Source organism: Monodon monoceros, unplaced genomic scaffold, assembly GCF_005190385.1.
Source record: "Monodon monoceros isolate NGI ecotype Baffin Bay Population unplaced genomic scaffold, NGI_Narwhal_1 Super_Scaffold_1, whole genome shotgun sequence".
Taxonomy (NCBI): Eukaryota; Metazoa; Chordata; class Mammalia; order Artiodactyla; family Monodontidae; genus Monodon; species Monodon monoceros.
This window is the reverse complement of record NW_021703765.1, coordinates 30,923,329-30,944,605: the sequence shown is the minus strand read 5'-3', so window position 1 is coordinate 30,944,605 and position 21,277 is coordinate 30,923,329. Positions and strand designations below refer to the sequence as shown.

General features: G+C 37.8%; 1 long non-coding RNA gene across 1 annotated transcript; it reads left to right on the top strand.

Annotated features, from left to right (window-relative positions):
* The first annotated feature begins 761 nt into the window (after window positions 1-761).
* LOC114895076 lies at window positions 762-17,276 on the top strand. Its single transcript, XR_003793394.1, has 3 exons — window positions 762-852; window positions 16,561-16,608; window positions 17,190-17,276. It is a non-coding gene; the product is annotated as an uncharacterized LOC114895076 (long non-coding RNA).
* The last annotated feature ends 4,001 nt before the right edge of the window (window positions 17,277-21,277 follow it).

Sequence of the window (21,277 nt, the reverse complement as noted above, 5' to 3'; positions counted from 1 at the left end):
TGAATTTCTTTGGCTTTATTCTGTGTACAGTTCACTAATCTTAAATTAGTATGTCTGTGCTTTTCAGTAAATTTGAGATATTTTCAGCCATTATATCTTTGAATATTGTTTCAACTCCCCACTTTTCCTCTCCTGTAATTCCAGTGATACAAATATTAGATATTTTGATATTGTCCTAGAGGTCCCTGAAACTCACTTCAGTTTTTTTTGTTTGTTTGTTTGTTTGTTTTAATCTCTTTTTCTCTCTGCTGTTCATTTTGAGTAATTTCTATTGATCTTTGTGTTCACTGATATTTTTCCTCTCTTGTCTCCAGTTTACTTTCAAGAGTTTTTTTACTTAGGTTATTGTATTTTTAATTTCTACATTTTTTCTTTGGTTATTTTTTATATCTTCTATTTCTTTGCTGAGATTTTCTATTTTTCATTTGTTTCAAGAGCGTTCACAGTTGCTGAAGGAAGATTTTGATAATGGCTGCTTTAAAATCCTTGTCAGATAATTCCAACATCTGAGTCATCTTAGTGTTGCTATCTGTTGAGTCTTTTCTCATTCAATTTGTGATTGTCCTTGTTCTTGGTATGAAGACTAGTTTTCAATTGTAACCTGGAAATTTTTGGTAATATGTTGTAAGACTCTGGATCCTATTTAATCTTCTTTTTTTAGCAGGCAGTCACCCTGTGTTTTGTTCTCTACTAGGCCCTGGTGACAGCACCCTGACAAAAGAGAAGTGCTTCCTCACGCGGCCTCACTGCACACAAGTGGGGTGCACAGTAAGCTCTGGTTGTTTCTGCTGACATCTTGCTCGAGGAAATGAAACACCAACTTGTACCTTCTTGCTGCTGCTGCATAGTCATGTAAGCCCAGCCCCTGCTTAGTCTTGCTATCACTACCCTAGTGGGGAATTGAAATGCCACCTCCTTTTACCACTGGGTGGGGGTTGGGTAATCAAGTGTCTGCTTGGTTCCACTGAAACTGCAGAAAGGAGGAAATGTGAGTGGTTTTCCATTTTATTTTCTATTTTGTTAGGGTTATATTTTCTGAGTCCACTGACCAGAGAGAACAGTTTTTCTTGGAACTTTGTACCTGTCTGGAGTTCTGGAGTTCCAGCTTCTCTAGCATCTTCTCTGGGATATATGGGAGACAGAAAGAAAACCCAGGGAACTCGCTGTCATGTTGTTCCTCAAGTCCTTGCATCCTTTCTACCTGTCAGAGTCTTCTTATGGCTGTTTTTTGTGTTATGTCAGGGTTTTCTAGTCATTATAATAACTATTTTAATGTTCTTGTTTGCTAATTGTAACATTTGTGTTAGTTATGGGTTAGTCTCCACTGGGTGATATTTCTCCTCATTAGGGGTTGTATTTTCTGGCTTCTATAATTGGATGCCAGACATTGTGAGTTTTATATTTTGGGGGGGTGGGTTAGATATTTTTATATTCTTACAAATTTTTTATACTCTGTTTTAGTACACAGTTGAATTTCTCAGAAATAGTTTGATCCTTTGGGGTATGACTTTTAAAATTTGTTAGGTGTGATAAGAATAGCATTTTGTCTAGGTATAATTATTCCCCACTAATGAAGCAAGACCACTTCAAATATTCTACAAATTGTGTCCTGAATTATGAGGATTTTCCAATCTGGCATATGGACACAGGTACTATTCCCAGCCCCCTATAACTGCTGGGCTCTGTTCTCTCTAATCTTCTCAGATTGTTCATTCCTTGATGTTCAATCTCTTTAAAATTGTTTATACACTACTTTTCTAAAAATTGTTTCAGAAGGGGGAAAATTCTGGTTCCTGTTACTCCATCTTGAGCAGAAACAGAAGTCCCATGGGCATCCTTAAAAGGGGGAAAAATCACACACACAAAAATAAGAAAATGCTGTTTGGGGTGGAGGTGTGAGGAAATGAGAGAACACTAGTTTCAAATGAAGTTACAGGTGTTCATGATAATCTTCGATAAATACTTATCACCAAACAATCTATCTATCTATCTATCTATCTATCTATCTATCTATATTTCTTCTATACCTACTTTCATTCTAGAATTAATACTTAATGCCAATAATGCTAAAAGATGCAGCTAGAACAACTGCTCAATGTCTGTTCTTAGCTTTCTCCAAGAGTCAATGGAAATAAATCAGGTCTTCTCTCATTTCCACTAAATCTTACTGCTTTTCCAAAGATAAATTCAATAGCTACTGGAATATTTTTAAAGCTAAACTTCCTTTCTCCTTCATACAATAATACCATGCATCCAATACTCATAATGCTTAATTTTACTTTCACAGATGCAGAGAATGTTATTTAGAAGGATGTTTAGACATCAAAAATCTCTCATTTTACATATGGAGAAAGGAAACTGAGGTGCAGATGAAAGTATTAATACAATGCAGTCAAATAACCAAGGAAGATATTATTCTTCATGTGTCATAGTTCAGGAAAGTCAGGCTCAAAGGGCTCAGATGACTTATTCAGTGTTATATGAAGTGATAGAGCTGGGGTCATTTACAGATAAAGAGTGTTGTGTTTTCATATTAGTAGTCCTTTTTTGAAAATGGAGCTCTTGTTTCCAGATCCTCAAATCAGGACTCCTTTTGCAGCAGCCCAGGAGTAAACTATAAGTAGTCGAAGAACTATCTGACTCATAATTCTGAGAAATATTGATATAGTGATATGATGTAGAAGCCAGGATGTAGACATAGCCATCTTATCTCTGTTATATAACTTATGAACAAGGCTTATATAAGGAAGAGAAAAACCTTTTCTCCACTGCAACATTTCACAATTCCTTTCCAGTATCAGCGCCTTAATACATTGCAACCACTTGTACTATGTGATCTTAATTCAGAAATAGTTGCACTGGGTGGTTCCTCATTAACATAGTGGGGGAGTGAAGTTTTTCTAGACTTTCTGGTACAACTATAAACATTTAGGGCCTCCCTCTCCTGTGTAACATCTGTAGACTTGGCAGATATTGAAATGCATTGATGCCTTATAATTTATATCAATTGTGTTCGGGGTGGGGGCAAGATGAAAGAAAACATTCCAAAAGAAAAGAATTGCAGGTTATAATTAGGTGTCTCTGTTTAATAGATTAAGAAAAATATTGGCAGGGCATGAGAAAACTACCAATCAAATTGGCTTTGATTCCAGATCCCTGATATTTGAGCAGGGACTTCAGAACTCTCCTAATTCCCACAGTAGCCACCACACTCAACATTTTAGCCTGGTCAAGCACAATGATCTCAGAGAAAATGGTTTGAAAAAAACAGAAAACAGCAAAGAAAAAATTTGAATAATGAAATTATCTTTTAGTATCAATTTATGGTTCCTTTGGTTCAAGGATTCAAAGTTTCAATATATATATATTTTTCTTTCCAGCTATTCTTTTTTTAAAATTTATTTTATTGAAGTATAGTTGATTTACAATGCTGTGCTAATTTCTTCTATACAGCAAGGTTATTCGGTTATAAATATAATATACATTCTTCTTCATATTCTTTTCCATTATGGCTTATCACAGAATATTGAATATAGTTCCCTGTGCTATACAGTAGGACCTTGTTGTTTATTCATTCTATATATACTAATTTGCATCTGTTAATCCCCTTAGCAACCACAAGTCTGTTCTCTATGTCTGTGAGTCTGTTTCTGTTTTGTAGATATGTTCATTTGTGTCATATTTTAGATTCCCCATATAAGTTATATCATATGGTATTTGTCTTTCTCTGTCTAGTTTACCTCACTTGGTGTGATAATCTCTAGGTCTATCTATGTTGCTGCAAATGGTATTATTTCATTCTAAAAGTTTCAATATATTTTTTGGTAATATCTCAAAGAACAACATCCCTAAGATAGCTTTTTGGAGTTCTTATACCCAGACATATATTGGCCATGGGATTTAATCATTGACTCCCTCTGTGCCTGATTCAGTGGTATTCACATACTAGGGGCTCAGGCCCTGTTCGTGGTTGATACACATGTCATGGAATGGAGGGGTCTTACTGTCATATATGAAGACTGATCCAAACAACTGATGCTGACTTTTTAGGTCTGTGGTTTGAGCTGTGATGCCTATTCAGAGTGCTCAGTGAGATACAGAGCTCAGATGGCTCTGACATAATCCAACTATATGTCTCTGGAACCCCTGGGACTTTATGTACCCATTTAGAGAGGAATATCAGCTTCTTTATTTTTTAAAACAATTAAAACAATTTCATCAAAGTTACATATGTAACTATTTTGAGAAATAAGATAGTTTCAAAATCTTGTCCCAATTTTCCTCACCAGAAGCAAAGGCTTAAGACTCTTAGTTTTCCTTCTAGCTTTAACATTTTCAAAATAATATGTGTGACAAATTATGTTTTTCAAGATGGCCTCAGTAAGATCTCCAACTCATGCACTCTTTTTGCAATGTAACCTTGGTACTTCTCCCATTGGTACTTCTCTATATTTTCTTTCCTTGAATCAGAGTATTCCTGTGACTATGTTGGAAGTGACACTATGTGACTTCCATGACTAGGTCATAAAAAATGATCTTGGCTTACACATGACCCTCTTAGGACACTTGAAGCCTTGAGCTACCACGTAAAAAGTCTGAGGCCACCACATTATAAAGAAATTCATGGCATATAAAGAGGCTATGTGTGGATGTTCCAGCCAACAGCCTCAGCTAAGGTCACAACAAACTGGCAGAATCAACTCCATATGTGTGAGAAATAATAAAATGATGGTTGCTGTTTTAAACTGCAAAGTTTTGGGGTAATATATTTTACATCAATAAATAACTGAAACATTTATGTACATTGCTATCTTTTGATCCATCAACTGTAGACATTATCTGTTGTCTTTCTTTTAAGGTATTGAAAATTTACCTCTCTTGCACCACCAACTCCTTGGTTTCCTCTCCCTATCCTTCTGATACAATCTTATAATTTTTGGTTAAATTAATAATTGTATTTAAATTCTATGTCTACAATATACTCTGTTTCCTTTCTTACTTTTTATCTTTTAAGTGATTCAGTAAGTAATTACCTTGATTTTTAATCTGCTTAGTTTTCTTTATAATAAATGGTTTCCATCTCATTTCAATAACTTACAGTACAATTATACATAAGGGCTTAATAATGACAGCCCTGAATGAGACTATCTGGAATCCAGGTTGGAATATGTATGTGAAAATTTGAGGGACTTTGCGTAACTGATAATATCTTTTTTAGAAGTTGACATTAAAAAAAAATCAAGGTTTGCTCACAGCAACTTTGCCTAAGTTTGAATGGAAATTTTCAGCTTTGGGGTAATTCTGTGAGATGCCATAAGCAGGCACATTGATACTAGGTGCATTTCTGGGAACAAACTTAACTTGGACAAGAGAAGTAGAAAAAGGGGTGACCAGCCCCTAGTAGGGAGCCTTGCAAGGATTACTGCTTTCCAGACTAGGGCTGGGAAAGTACATAAACATATTAGGGAGAATAGTGTGTGAAATAAAATTGGAGAAATTGGAACCCTTGTACATGGCTGGTTGTGATGCAAAATCATTCAGCTGCTGTGGAATACAGCTTGTTGTTTTCTCAAAAAGTTAAATATAGGAGGTAGAGCCAAGATGGGGGAGGAGAAGGATGTGAGCTCACCGCTTTTTATGAAAACACAAAATCACAACTAACTGCTGAACAACCATTGACAAAAAAATGCTGGAACCTACCAAAAAAGATCTCCTACATTGAAAGACAAAGAAGAAGCCACAACAAGACCACAGGAGGTGTGCAATCGTGATAAAAACAAATCCCATACTCACCGGGGGGGTGACCCACTGACTGGAAAATAATTATGCCACAGAAGTTCTCCCATGGGAGTGAAAGTTCTGAGCCCCACATCAGGCTACCCAGCCTGAGGGTCTGGCAATGGGAGGAGGAACCCCCAGAGTATCTGGCTTTGAAGGCCAGAGGGGTTTGATTGCAGGAATTCCACAGGACTGGGGGAAACAGAAATTCCACTCTTGGAGGGCACACACAAAGTCCCCTGTACACCAGGACCCAGGGGAAAAAGCAGGGACCTCATAAGAGACTGGGCCAGACCTACCTGTTAGTATTGGAGGGTTTCCTGCAGAGGTGGGGGCAGCTGTGGCTCACCTAGGGGACAAAGACACTGGCGGTGGTAGTTCTGGTGAGTACTCATTGGCAGGAGTCCTCCTGGAGGCTGCCATTTACCTAAGACCCGGCCCCACCCAACAGCCTGTGAGCTGCAGTGCTGGGATGCCTCAGGCCAATCAAACAACAGGGTGGGAACACAGCCTCATCCATCAGCAGTCAGGCTCCTTAAAGTCTTACTGAGCTCACAGACTTCTTGACATGTCCCTTGACATGGCTCTACCCTTCATAGGGACAAGACCCAGCTCCACCCACCAGTGGGTGGGAACTAGTCCCTCCCACCAGGAAGCCTGCACAAGCCTCTTAGATAGCCTCATCCATCAGGGGGCAGACAGCAGAAAAAATAAAAACTACAACACTGCAGTCTGCAGAATGGAAAAACCACAATCACAGAAAGTTAGACAAAATGAGATGGCAGAGGAATATGTCCCAGATGAAGGAAGAAGATAAAACCCCAGAAGAACAACTAATTGAAGTGGAGATAGGCAATTTACCTAAAAAAAAAATTCAGAGTAATGATAGTAAAGGTGAGCCAAGATCTCGGAAAAAGAATGGAGGCACAGATCAAGAAGATACAAGAAATATTTAACAAAGACCTAAAAGAATTAAAGAACAAACAAACAGAGGTGAACAGTACAATAACTGAAATGAAAAATACACTAGAAGAAATCAATAGCAGAATGACTGAGGCAGAAGAATAGATAAGTGAACTAGAAGATACAGTGGTGGAAATTACTGCCATGGAACAGAATGAAGAAAAAAGAATGAAAATAATTGAGGACAATCTAAGAGACCTCTGGGACAATGTCAAACAAAAACATTTGCATTATAGGGGTCCCAGGAGGAGAAGAGAGAGAGAGAAAAGACCTGAGAAAATATTGGAAGAGATAATAGCTGAAAACTTCCCTAACATGGGAAAGGAAACAGTTACCAAGTCCAGGAAGTGCAGAGAGCCCCAGACAGGATAAACCCAAGGAGGAATATGCTGAGACACATAGTACTCAAATTGGCAAAAATTAAGGCCAAAAAGAAATTAAAAGCAACAAGGGAAAAGCAACAAATAACATACAAAGGAATCCCCATAAGGTTATCAGCTGAGTTCTCAGCAGAAACTCTGCAGGCCAGAAGGGAGTGGCACAATATATTTAAAGTGATGAAAGGGAAGAGCCTACAACCAAGAACACTCTACTCATCAAGGCTCTCATTCGGATTCAACAGAAAAAACAAAGCTTCACAGACAAGCAAAAGCTAAGAGAATTCAGTATCACCAGACCAGCTTTGTATGCTAAAGGAACTTCTCTAGGTGAAAAAGAAAAGCCCAAAACTAGAAATGAGAAAAGTCCTAATGGGAAAGCTCTTCAGTAAAGGCAAACACACAGTAAAGGTAGGAAATCATCTTCATACAGAGATATCAAAACCAGCGATTGTGAGAAGAGGAGACCACAAATGCAGGATATTGGAAATGCATTTGAAATTAAAAGACTAGCATCTTAAAACAATCTTGTTTATATATAGAATGCTATATCAAATCCACATGGTAACCACAAACCAAAAATCTACAACAGATACACACACAAAAAAGAAAAAGGAATCCAAACACAACACTAAAGTTAGTCATCAAATCACAAGAGAAGAGAACAAAAGAAAGAGAGAAGAAAAAAGACCTTCAAACAAATCCAAAGCAATTAACAAAATGGCAGTAAGAACATACATATCAATAATTACCTTAAAGGTAAATGGATTAAATGCTCCAACCAAAAGACATAGACTGGCTGAATGGATACAAAAACAAGACCCACGTATATGTTGTCTACAAGAGAGCCACTTCAGATCTAGGGACACATACAGACTGAAAGTGAAGCGATTGAAAAAGGTATTCTATACAAATGGGAATCAAAAGAAAGTATTCTCATATCAAACAATATAGACTTTAAAATAAAGACAGTTACAAGAGACAAAGAAGAACACTACATAATGATCAAGGGATCAATCCAAGAAGAAGATATAACAATTGTAAATATATATGCACCCAACATAGGAGCACCTCAATATATAAGGCAAATGCTATCAGCCATAAAAGAAGAAATGGAAGAGTAACACAATAATAGTGGGGGATTTTAATACTCCAATTTCATCAATGTAGAGATCATCCAGGCAGAAAATCAGTAAGGGAAACACAGGCTTTAAATGATACATTAGACTAGATGGACTTAACTGATATTTATAGAGCATTCCATCCCAAAGCAGCAGAATACAGATTCTTCTCAAGTGCACATGCAACATTCCCCAGGATTGATCACATGCTGGGCCACAAAGTGAGACTCAGTAAATTCAAGAAAATTGAAATCTTATCAAGCACCTTTTCTGACCACAGTGTTATGAGATTAGAAATCAACGACAAGAAAAAACTGTAAAAAACACAAACATGTGGAAGCTAAACAATATGCCACAAAACAACCAATGGATCACTGAAGAAGTCAAAGAGGAAATCAAAAAATACCTAGAGACAAATGAAAATGAAAGCACAATGATCCAAAACCTATGGGATGCAGCAAAAGCAGTTCTTAGAGGGAAGTTTATAGCAATACAGTCTTACCTCAGGAAACAAGAAGAATCACAAACAATCTAACCTTGCTCCTAAATCAACCAGAGAAAGAAGAACAAACAAAACCCAAAGTTAGTAGAAGGAAAGAAATCATAAAGAGACAAAGAAAACAATAGAAAAGATCAATGAAACAAAAAGCTGGTTCTTTGAAAAGGTAAACAAAGTTGATAAATCTTTAGCAAGACTCATCAAGAAAAAAAGGGAGAGGGCTCAATTCAGTAAAATTAGAAAGAAGAAAGGAGAAGTTACAACAGACACCACAGAAATACAAAAGGTCATAAGAGACTACAAAACTATATGCCAATAAAATGGACAACCTAGAAGAAATGGACAAATTCCTAGAAAGGAAAAATCTCTGAAGACTGAACTGGAATAAATAGAAAATTTGAACAGACCAATCACAAGTACTAAAATTGAAATTGTGATTAAAAAACTCCCAACAAACAAAACTGCAGGACCAGATGGCTTCACAGGTGAATTCTATCAAAGTTAACACCTATCCTTCTGAAGCTATTCCAAAAAATTGCAGACGTAGGAAAACTTCCAAGCTCATTCTATGAGGCCACCATTGCCCTGGTACCAAAACCAGACAAAGATACCATGAAAAAGAAAATTACAGACCAATAACACTGATGAACATAGATGCAAAAATCCTCAACAAAATACTAGGAATCCAAATCCAACAATACACTAAAAGGATCATACACCATGATGAAATGGGATTATGCCAGGGATGCAAGGATTTTTCAATATCTGCAAATCAATCAGTGTGATACACCACATCAACAAACTGAAGAATAAAAACCATATGATCATCTCAATAGATGCAGAAAAAGCTTTTGACAAAATTCAACACACATTTATGATAAAAATTCTACAGAGAATGGGCATAGAGGGAACATACCTCAACATAATGAAGGCCATACATGACAGTCCCAGAGCTAACATCATACTCAATGGTGAAAAGCTGAAAGCATTTCCTCTAAGATCAGGAAGAAGACAAGGATATCCAGTCTCGCCACTTTTATTCAATATAATTTTGCAGGTCTTAGCCAAGGCAGTCAGAGAAGAAAAAGAAGTAAAAGGAATCCAAATTGGAAAGGAAATAAAATTGTCACTGTTTGCAGACGAAATGATATTATACATAGGAAATTCCAAAGATGCTACTAGAAAACTACTAGAGCTCATCAATGAATTCGGTAAAGTTGAAGGATACAAAATGAACACACAGAAATGTCTTGCATTTCTATACACTAACAACTAAGAAATTAAAGAAACAATCCCATTTACCATCACATCAAAAAGAATAAAATACCTAGAAAGATAAACTTATCTAAGGAGCCAAAAACCTGTACACTGAAAAATATAAGATGCTGATTAAAGAAATTGAAGGTGACACATGGAAAGATATACCATGTTCTTAGATTGGATGAATCAGTATTGTCAAAATGACTATACTACCCAAGGCAATCTACAGATTTAATGCAATCTCTATTAAATTACCAATGGCATTTTTAACAGAACTAGAACACAAAATTTTAAAATGTGTATGGAGATACAAAAGACCCTGAAAAGCCAAAGCAATCTTGGGAATCAGGCTCCCTGACTTCACATTATATTACAAAGCTACAGTCATGAGAACAGTATGTTACTAGCACAAAAATAGAAATATAGATCAATAGAACAGGATAGAAAACCCAGAAATAAACCCACACACCTATGGTCAATTAATCTATGACAAAGGAGGCAAGACTATACAATGGAAAAAAGACAGTCTTTTCAGTAAATGGTGCTGGCTACCAAACGTAAGGTAGATAGCTAGTGGGAAGCAGCCTCATAGCACAGGGAGATCAGCTCGGTGTTTTGTGACCGCCTGGAGGGGTGGGATAGGGAGGGTGGGAGGGAGGGAGATGCAAGAGGGAAGAGATATGGGAACATATGTATATGTATAACTGATTCACTTTGTTATAAAGCAGAAACTAACACACCATTGTAAAGCAATTATATTCCAATAAAGACGTAAAAATAAATAAATAAATAAAAATAAATGGTGCTTGGAAAACTGGATAGCTACATGTAAAAAAATGAAATTAGAACATTCTTTAACACCAAACAAAAAATAAACTCAAAATGGATTAAAGACCTAAATGTAAGTCTAGATACTATAAAACTCTTAGAGGAAAATATAGGCAGAACACTCTGTGACATAAATCACATCAAAATCTTTTTTGATCCATCTCCTAGAGTAATGGAAATAAAAACAAAAATAAACAAATGGGACCTAATTAAACTCAAAAGCTGTTGCACAGCAAAGGAAACCATAAACAAAATGAAAAGACAACCCACAGAATGGGAGGAAATATTTGCAAACGATGCAACCAACAAGGGATTAATCTCTAAAATTTACAAACAGCTCATGCAGCTCAATATCAGAAAAACAAACAACCCAATCCAAAAATGGGCAGAAGATTTGAATATAAATTTCTCCAAAGAAGACATAGAGATGGCCAAGAGGTACATGAAAAGTTGCTCAACATCACTAAGTATTAGAGAAATGTAAATCAAAGCTACAATGAGATATCACCTAACAACAATCAGAATAACCATCATCAAAATGTCTACAAACAAATGCTGGAGAGGGTGTGGAGAAAAGGGAACCCTCCTACACTGTTGTTGGGAGTGTAAATTGGTATAGCCACTATGGGAATAGTATGGAGGTTCCTTAAAAAAATAAAAAGAGTTATTATATGATCCAGCCATCCCACTCCTGGGCATATATCCAGAGAAAAACATGGTACGAAAGGATAGATGCACCGCAATATTCATTGCAGCACTGTTTACAATAGCCAGGACATGGAGGCAACCTAAATGTCCATCAACAGATCAATGGATAAAGAAGATGTGGTACATATATACAATGGCATATTACTCAGCCATTGAAAAGAATGAAATAATACCATTTGCAGCAACATGGATGGATCTGGAGATTATCATTCTAAGTGAAGTAAATCAGACGGAGAAAGACAAATATCATATGATATCACTTATATGCAGAATCTAAAAAAGTGATACAAAAGAACTTATCTACAAAACAGAAACACTGACAGGCTTAGAGAAAAAACTTATGATTACCAGGGGAAAGGGTGGGGGGAGGGATTGACTGGGAGTTTTGGATTGACATGTACACACTTCTATATTTAAAATATATAACCAACAAGGACCTACTGTATAGCACAGAGAACTCCGCTCAATATTCTGTAATAACCTAAATGGAAAAAGAATTTGAAAAAGAATAATTACTTGTAAATGTATAACTGAATCACTTCGCTGTACACCTGAAACTAACACAACATTGTAAATCAACTATATCCCAATATGAAATGAAAATTAAAAAAATAACAAGCTCTGTAGAAAAAAAAATGTTAAACATAAAATTATCATATGATCCATCAATTCCACTTCTAGGTATTTACCCCAAAGAATTGAAAACGGGTGTTCAAATAAATACTTGTACACAAATGTTCATAGCAGCACTATTCACAGTAGTCAAAAAATTGAAAACAACCCATGTCCATCAATGGATTAAAAAAAATTGGTATATCCACACAATGAAATATTATTCAGCCATAAAAAGGAATGAAGTACTGATACACACTACAATGTGGATGAACCTCATAAACACTGATCTAAGTAAAAGGAGCCAGACACAAAAGGTCACATATTATGACTCCATTTACCTGACATATATAAAATCGGTAAATCCATAGAAACAGAATGCAGACTGGTAGTTGCCAGTGGCTGGAGTAGGGAGTAATGAGGATTAATTGCGTAATGGTATAGGGTTTTATTTGGCGATGATTAAAATGTTTGGGAGCTAGATAGCAGTGGTGGTTGCACACCATTGTTAATATGCTAAATGCTACTCAAACATTCACTTTAAAATGGCTAATTTTGTGTTACGTGACTTTCACAAGCTCAATTTGGACAAAGGAAGTAGGATGAGGAGTGCCTTATCTCAAAAAATTAAACTGTAGGGAAGATTATTATTTTCTAGATTGGAGACTTAGCACATAAATATATTTGTGAGAATTGTGTGTAAAATAAAGTGTGTGTGTATGTATGTATATAGTATGTATATATCACATCTATTTTGGCTGTCTAGAAAACTGTTTTGCTTCTTAATGCTTTTATATAATATAATGTTTTGGGTATAACAATATTATAGAAAGACGAGTTCTGGCTAGATAAGTTGTAACTGAGCCATGTAAGTATATTATGTGGTAATAATCTAAAAATTCATGACCAAGTGAGAAGGAATATGTGGGAATAAAAATGACATTTAAAAATGTTAAGTCCAAAATAATATCTGGGGATTTCTACACTTAAGATAATATTTGCCAAATGATTTTAAAAGATTCTTAAAATAAAAGGAGGTGGGAAAAGCAACAAGGTGAAGAAGAACCTCATCTTAGAGGGCCTCCCTCTGGCCACCTGGAGGACTCTGCCCTCTGAGTGCATTTATGTGCAGGAGTGAGTGTTGCTCTTCTAGAAACAGAATGAGTGAAGGCTTGCCAAGAAGCCCAACCCAGCCAGCAGCAGAGCTGTTATTAGGCTGTAGCCCTACAGCCTCCCAGTTTTATTTTATTGTTTCTGGGTTGAGAGTGCATGTTGTTCTTAGGCAACTTTCTTTCCAAGCAATTAAGTCTCCCATCTCCCCATCCCAGAAGGCACAAAAAGGAAGTAAATAAGAAGGGGGAGGCAGAGCCTTGGTGGGGTCTTCCAGGTTATTTATTACTTTAATAAATCCGGGCTCCTCTCAGCCTGCCTCCGACTCCTGTTTCTGTCAAGCTTGCGAGGACAAATGTTCGCTTAATTGTAGGGTTTGTGGGCCGAGGTGGGCGCCAAGCACAGTTTATTGTCAGGGAAAGGCTGTTAAGTAAGATGATGTGATAGTGTTCTGGCCAATAAGTCATTAAACAGAAATTAAAAGCAGAAAACTTGCAAGGCGCCGCTCTCTAACTTGCATTTATTAACCTCTTTGGTTGTGTTTGGAGCCCAGAGGAAAGTGGGAGAAGGTTTAGTCAGAGGGGCAGGAGAGCAGAAGGGGCTTTGGAATGAGAGTCACTGGAGTGTCCTGCTGCTTTGAGGATGTGGCCCTAACCTGTTCCATCACTGCCTGGGGACCAGAGGCTGCCCAACACCTGGCAACACGTTCTCTTCTGTCATTTTACTTGATCTTATTCTCTCCTTGCAATATATGGACACATTACTATTGCCACAGGAGAAGATGGCCAGGGGCCTTGGGACTTGCTCAGGTCACATCGTTGGGTGAAGGCCTGGCTGGGTCTGCCATGGGGCCACCGCTTCTCAGCTGCTAAGTTTCCCTGGGAGCAGAAACCTCTTACATTAGGGAATCAGTCTGGGACTCCAGCTAGAGTTCATTCAGGCAGCATGGCATTCCCTTATGGATTAGATAATTTCTCCCCTCTGGGTTAACAGAGTAACTGAAGAACTTTGAATGACAGTCAGTAACTGACCACTGCTTCTAACAACCAGACAAAGAAATCCACAGAGCAAATGAATCATCAGGGAATGGAGATTTCAACTTGCTTTTAATTCTCAACTGCCATATCTTTTCCTATACCTTCCCACTTTGCTCTTTTAACCTCATCTCTTTTTAAATCTCTTCTGTATGTTGCTTCTCCTTGTTTGGGACTTTTCCTGATTCCCACTGTCTCAACTGTTCCCTTCCAATGTTCCTCTTAACCTTTGGTTTTGTTTCTTCTGTTCCTGTCTGGTAGTTTACTCATGTTTCTTCTTTCTACTCTCTTTTACATTTCTCGGTCTTTTCCTACTTTTCTGTCCCTTTCTTCCATTGCAACCTGCGTAAACATGAAATTGGGTCAAATATATTTTCAGCACATATTGGTTGTATTAAACATATTAGCTAGCTCTTAATTAAAAATAGCAAATATTGAGCATTTTATATTTCTCTAAGGAAAACAGCACCAAATAAATCAAATTCCTTTTCGTATGTAGCTCTTGATTTATTTTTTCCATGGAATCAGTAATTCTCAAAAGTGATTTCCTACCACATTATTAATCTGTTTGTAGCCTACGCACAAGGCTTTTGAGCAAATAGAAAAAAAATTGATTCTAACATATTTCTAATCCTGTAAAAATTATCTGCTCAATCCTATATTTCTTAGATTGCAAATAAACCTTATCTTCTCTTATTCAGTCCATAGCTGTGTTGTTTTTCTCCTAATAGTACACTTGAGTGGATGAAACTGTCATCCCAGCTCTTCCTTCAGTTTTAATGATGTTTGTTTCCACTACTGCTCTCTACTTATATTCTGCCTTTGTTAAGGAGAATTATCCGAAACTTGAAATAAGGCAGAAAGAATCCTGCATGCCCTTTAAATGTCAAACTGGAGCATTTTTTTTTTTTTTTTGCGGTATGTGGGCCTCTCATTGTTGTGGCCTCTCCCGTGGCGGAGCACAGGCTCCAGACGCGCAGGCTCAGCGGCCATGGCTCACGGGCCCAGCCGCTCCGCGGCATGTGGGATCCTCCCGGACCGGGGCACAAACCCGTGTCCCCTGCATCGGCAGGCAGACTGTCAACCACTGCGCCACCAGGGAAGCCCTAAGTTTGTTCTTTTATTCTTTTTTTTTCCACTGAGATATATCAGTTTGTGTGTGTGTGTGTGTGTGTGTGTGTGTGTGTGAAAACTAAGAGCAGTTTTATTTCTGTTTTCATCTCAAACATGTATGAAATGGTTAAGCATCCGAGGAGGTGAGTATATTATATATTCAATTTCATTTAGCCTTTAGGGAACTAGTTTATTTTAAATTTTTAATTTATTTTTATTTTTTTACTTGAATAGAATTTTATTTTTTATTTTACTTTGAGTATAGTTGATTTACAATGTTGTGTTAATTTCAGGTGTACAGTACAGTGATTCAGTTATACATGTACATATATTCATTATTTTTTAGATTCTTTTCTCATATAGGTTATCACAGAATACTGAGTAGAGTTCCCTGTGCTATACACCAGGTCCTTGTTGGTTATATATTTTAAATATAGTAGTGTGTGTTCATCCCAGGCTTCTGATTTATCCCTCCCCACCTCATTTTCTCAACTCCTCTTTCAAATCAGCTTTGCCATCCTGCTGGTTCTTCATTAAAGTGTTAAATACATCTTTGACTCATCTCTATGAATTCATATGACAGTGAATTTATTGAAAAATATTCTGATACCTTCAAATTTAGCTCTAGTGACACCTTATGCAGACACCTTCCCTTATTACTTCTGTAACATCTATCTCACCTTTCACAGTTTTTGTAATTGATTTAAGTTAGTTAATATCTCTGTATTTACAAAAAATGTACTAGTTTAGAGACAACATCTGTGTTGTATACTCTTCTATACCCAATTCTTATCTATCAATGGAAACAGAGACAGCCTCATTAAATGCTTATTGGATTGAATAGAATTGGACTGAATCTGTTTCAACTGTCTTCAGCTTTTAGCTGCTAACAATAGCTGCCTGGAAAGAAAGCTTTAACTCTCACAGAATATTAGTTTTTGGAGATCTCCATTATTGTTTCTTGGGAATATTTACACTGGCTACTGTTTGTTCTTGTAGCTGTCCATCTCTGGTCCAGTTTTCGAGCCCTTCCTGGAGTCTCTTTGTAAGCTGCAGAGCATATTTGAGTCATCTTGCTTACTGCCAGTAAAATGTTACTGGGGTTCCACCTCAGGGTGCTGGGCTTAAACTAACTGCATCATTCCTTCCTCATCTAGGAATTTTATCCACACTGGGATGGTTGCTGCCTGGAAATTAGAGAAAAGGTAACATTTATGCTCTTCTTTTTTTGTTTTCGTATGTTGAAATTAATGTGTCATTGTGAAGATTCTAAACAGATGGGGAAAGGTCAAGGTTTCTTTGTTGCTAAGTTTGTTTCCATGGCTACGGTAATGTGTGTGCAGTTTCAGAAAGCATCATTTGTTTGGCTGTGGCGGCTCATTAGAGGAGGGAGGAGTCCCACATTTATGGTTCTGGGTGGTTTATTTCTCTTTTACTTTTCATCTTTCTCTGAGAACCATAGTGATAGGTTGGAACACGAATAAACCTGGTAGCCGTAGGTGGAGAATAACCACAACAGCTCAATACTTTCATATAAATAACCCGAACAATTTAACTGAGACAGCTGAGCCCAGATTAAATAAACTCCAGGTAAAATGAAGCAGTGTCTAAACAACCACTTCTCTGGGTTTTGCTTGTCTCAGGGCTCAGCACTTCGCACAGCACCTGCCCTTTCTGTTCTTCTACTTCCTGGTACTTTATTGCCAGTACCCAGGGGAGCCCCATTTTATTCTGGGTTTCCTGGGAAATGCTGTCTTCCATAACTGTTGCTTTTGTCCTTTCTCAGGTGGTTTTGCTGGAAGGCATTTCTGGATTGCTGCATGGAGCACGTGAAGAGGAGTATCTTGGATCAGACTGTGTTAGGACTAAGGGACCAAGTTAGCCCCTAAGGAATCCTCCTGGGGTGAAATGCTTGGATACGAATGTATGGCAAATTGAGATTTAATTCAAGCAGAATCCAAGATTCTGATATGGGTGAAACATAACAGTGAGGGTCACTGAGCCTAAGGAAGGCTGGAAGTCAGACCCATGGTGGGCTGTCTGGCTGGCTGCAAGCAGCATCCCAGGCAGTGGCTAAAGATTTCAGGGATATGGCCTGGCTGCCAGGGAGAGAAGTTGACAAGGCAGGCTTTGAGGGATCTCAGCCAAGGGAGACTGAGGTTCAAATCAATGCTTCAACTTCAGTGAACACATGGAGTTGGCACTGGTGCCATGGATAGCATTCCAGACTTTAAAAGAGCCAAAGTAATTCCAGACTCCACTAGCCAGTGGGTCCATGCTGTCCACCTTAGCAAAGTGCTTCCCACCTTGATAAAAACTCATTTTAGACCTGTCACAGTCCTGGGATTTATTTGTCTCTGCATTCCCAGCATCTAGCAGCAGGACTCTTTCTTAGCAGGGTTCAGTGAGCATTTGTCAGTGAATGTGTGATGTGGGAGGGCTGAGCCTGAGTGGTGAAGGATTTGTACCTCTCACTTGGAGCAACCAAGAGAGCCAAGAACTGAGAGCTGCCACCATCCCTGTCAGGAGCACACCCTCCCTCTGTATATTGGTCTCTCTGGATGTTAATTAGTGGTGGTTCCTAGGGTGAAATGTGACAAGAGGTGCACTAGAGTCACAGGAATGGGGCTTTTCTCCCTTATCTGCTACCAAGACTGGCTGATTCAGGACAGTCCTCACTATTTTCTTGCCTCAGTGTCCTCATCGATCCAATTCAGGGCTGGGCTTAAAGCCTCTGTTGTTGATCTTTTCAATGTATGCTGAAATCAACAGCAGAAAATTGCCTGGTATCAGTTTTAAAATGAAATAAATCCATCTTAGTTAATACCTCCAACTAATACTATGAAAGTAATTCCATCTACATCTGATAGATGAGAAAAATATGTCTGATTCTTTCCCCTGCCACTCTTTTTGTCTGGCCCATCACCATTTCAGGCCTGGTTTATTAATCAGTCTTCTCTGCCTCTGGTTCTTCTTCACCTTGGAATGTCCAGCTCACTGCTGCCAGAGTTATAATAGCAGACTATTACTTCTGTGCTCAGAAGAGTATTCTGTGCCCCACCATGCATAGAATAAAGAATAAACTCATTAGCTGTCTATTGAAAGCCATGTGCAAACCATCACCACTAGCATAAAATAGATAGCTTGGGATTCTTTGCTCTCCCCCAAACTGGCCATTTTCTTCCCCCTGCCTGCTACATGCTTTCACATGCCCTCCTGCACACATACAAGCTGGTTTCCTGGTCTGAGGTGATCAACACCTCCCATGACACCTGGCTCACTTCTTATGCATTGATTGGCTCCCCACCAGCACTCTGGACATGCCTCTCTCATGGAATGTACCATATTACATTGACTTTATCTAGAGGGACAAAACTTATGTCACATTCATCTTGGGTCCCCAGTTCAAGGCATATACATTTGATCAAACTGAACCAACTACATGTCTCTGCTCATACTGTTTCTCCTTTGGGAATCTTATTTTCTCTCAGGTCTTATTTTCTCCCCTAGCCGTGCTTCTCTCAACCCTGCTACATTCTGTGACTGGTGAGCTACTTTTTATCTTATACTTGCTGCTTATACATCACCTCTTTTGTGAACCCTCACCTAGGTCTCTCCCACCATTTAACTTCATTGCAAGCAGTTGGTGGAAAGCAGCCAGACTACTCAGGATCATGTTCCTAGACCCTAGCCCAGGCTCTTGATACACATTTGTGGAATGAATATTATTAGTTTTTTTTCTAAGTTACTTTAAATTTCATAAAATTCTTTTACCTTAATCATCTCTTTTTATAAAACAAGGAGATTATATAGGTATGGTAAGCAATGTTAACCTTTTTTTAATACATAAAGAGATTGAGATTCATACAAAATGGAACCCAGACAAGATCAGAGTTCAAAAGCCAATGTGGGATTCACACTATTATATTTTACATAAACTGAGTTTTTTGTAGTTGTTGTTTGTTTTCTTTTTTACTATTTCTATAATGAGATAGTCACCAGAGTCCTCTTCTCATGGACTCTGGAAATCCTACCTGGGATCAACTGGGATCACCTCAAGCCTTCAACATGATGCTTTCGCACACCCCCAGGCTGTGTGACCTCCTACTTCTCTGTTAGCTGGCAGGTCACCTGTGTGACATGTATGGCAAGAGGTGCCTGACATTTGGGGAGTTCCTATGTGGTAGAAATTTCATATTTACTATGCAGTTCTTACATAAACCCTTTGCTCTACCTAACTATGATCTTTTATTATTTCATGTTGTTATTTTGTAAATTCCTCTGTGGGGAGTGTAGGTTTTTGGTTATCATTTGTATCAACCTGCATATAAGAGAAACCAGACTGAAATTCTTATCTTCTGACTCTGATTCCATGGTATTTTCATCAGACCACACACTGTCTAATTAAGGAAAGGTGAGAGTTACAGCCTCTTAGACCTGAGCAGGTCACATTCTTAATAACACACATTTAAAAAATTCCTTGCATTCTCTACCTTAAGAAATTTCCTTCTCCTCTTGGAAAACTGACAAGTAACCAACCAAACACAGAAACAAAGCATCATCTTTGGGCCAATTTGCTCTTCATAAAACCAGAAAAAGTATGATTTCTTTATCAGAAAGTGCATTTTTTTCATTCCAGTGAACAGCTCTATTTCAAAAGTAACTTTCCTTTGCCAGAAGGATGCCTTTGGTGCAAATACTGTGTTCTTAGATAAAGCCAGCCTACCAGGGGCAAAATGACAAGGGAGGAATGGCATTCTCTTGGAAATACCTGGCCGGTATGTTGTTCTTGAATATACCTTCTATTGTGGGCAGTGGTTTGTTCTGTGAAGTTGAGGTATTAGAGAAAGTGGAATTTGTCTAATGACAAAAAGAGCATAAAATTTGGGGAAAAGGACAAGGACATTTCAAAGCTATTCAGCATCAGGAATTTCATGGAAGTTAATAGACAGGATGTGTTAGAAGTAATGTGTGCTGTGGCCAAAATTACTCTGTATGTGGATTTTTCTAGATTTGGAAGGCCAGTTTGACTGTTCACATGATTACAAAGGACCCAACATTAAGCATAGATTAAGTAATGATCACTTTCTTGGAAAAGCTTGAGAACTGAATGAAATCCTAGAGTGATGGAATCGTTGAATTAAAAGGCTGCAAAGAAAGCTTAGAGGATATCCTCTAGAATTATGTTTTTTAAATGATTGGTCATAACCCTTTAGTTAGGCATGAAATCAATTTAACAGCATTAAAAAAATTAAAATGGAACTGAACCTAAATAGCATAGGGCAATTCATATAACAAGATTAGATACTGTTTCATGAAAATAATTTTTACTCACATAAATACACACACACATACACACACACACACACACAGAGTGTTTGATTTAAAATATATTTATACATGTCTTACAGTGGGTCATGTCAAAATGCTTAAAAATCACTACCCTAGACCTAAGTTCCAGGAGAACAGGGAAGAATCTGTTTTGTTTTGTTTTGTTTTGTTTTGTTTTTCCCCATCACTGAATGTCCTATGTCTAGCACAGTACTTGACCCAAAACAAGGTAAATGTATGTCGACTGGTCTAGACCACCCCTGTTATCATATTACTGTGGCCCAGAAAGGTGAAATGTCTTGCCTAAAGTCACAAAACTGGTTAGTGAAAGAATCAGGAGTTCTTGGTACTGAGTCATGTTTTACAATGCTTTCTACTCCATCCTTCAAAGAAAAAAAAAAATTCTTCATAGAATTGTCATTGTATTGGCAATTTAAACTATTTTCCCTTATAACATGAATCCATTTTCTAGAAATTTGACCTCTTCCTGATCCCCCCAGTCCTTCCTGGTTCTGCCCATTACACCTGTTCCCCTTTGTCTTG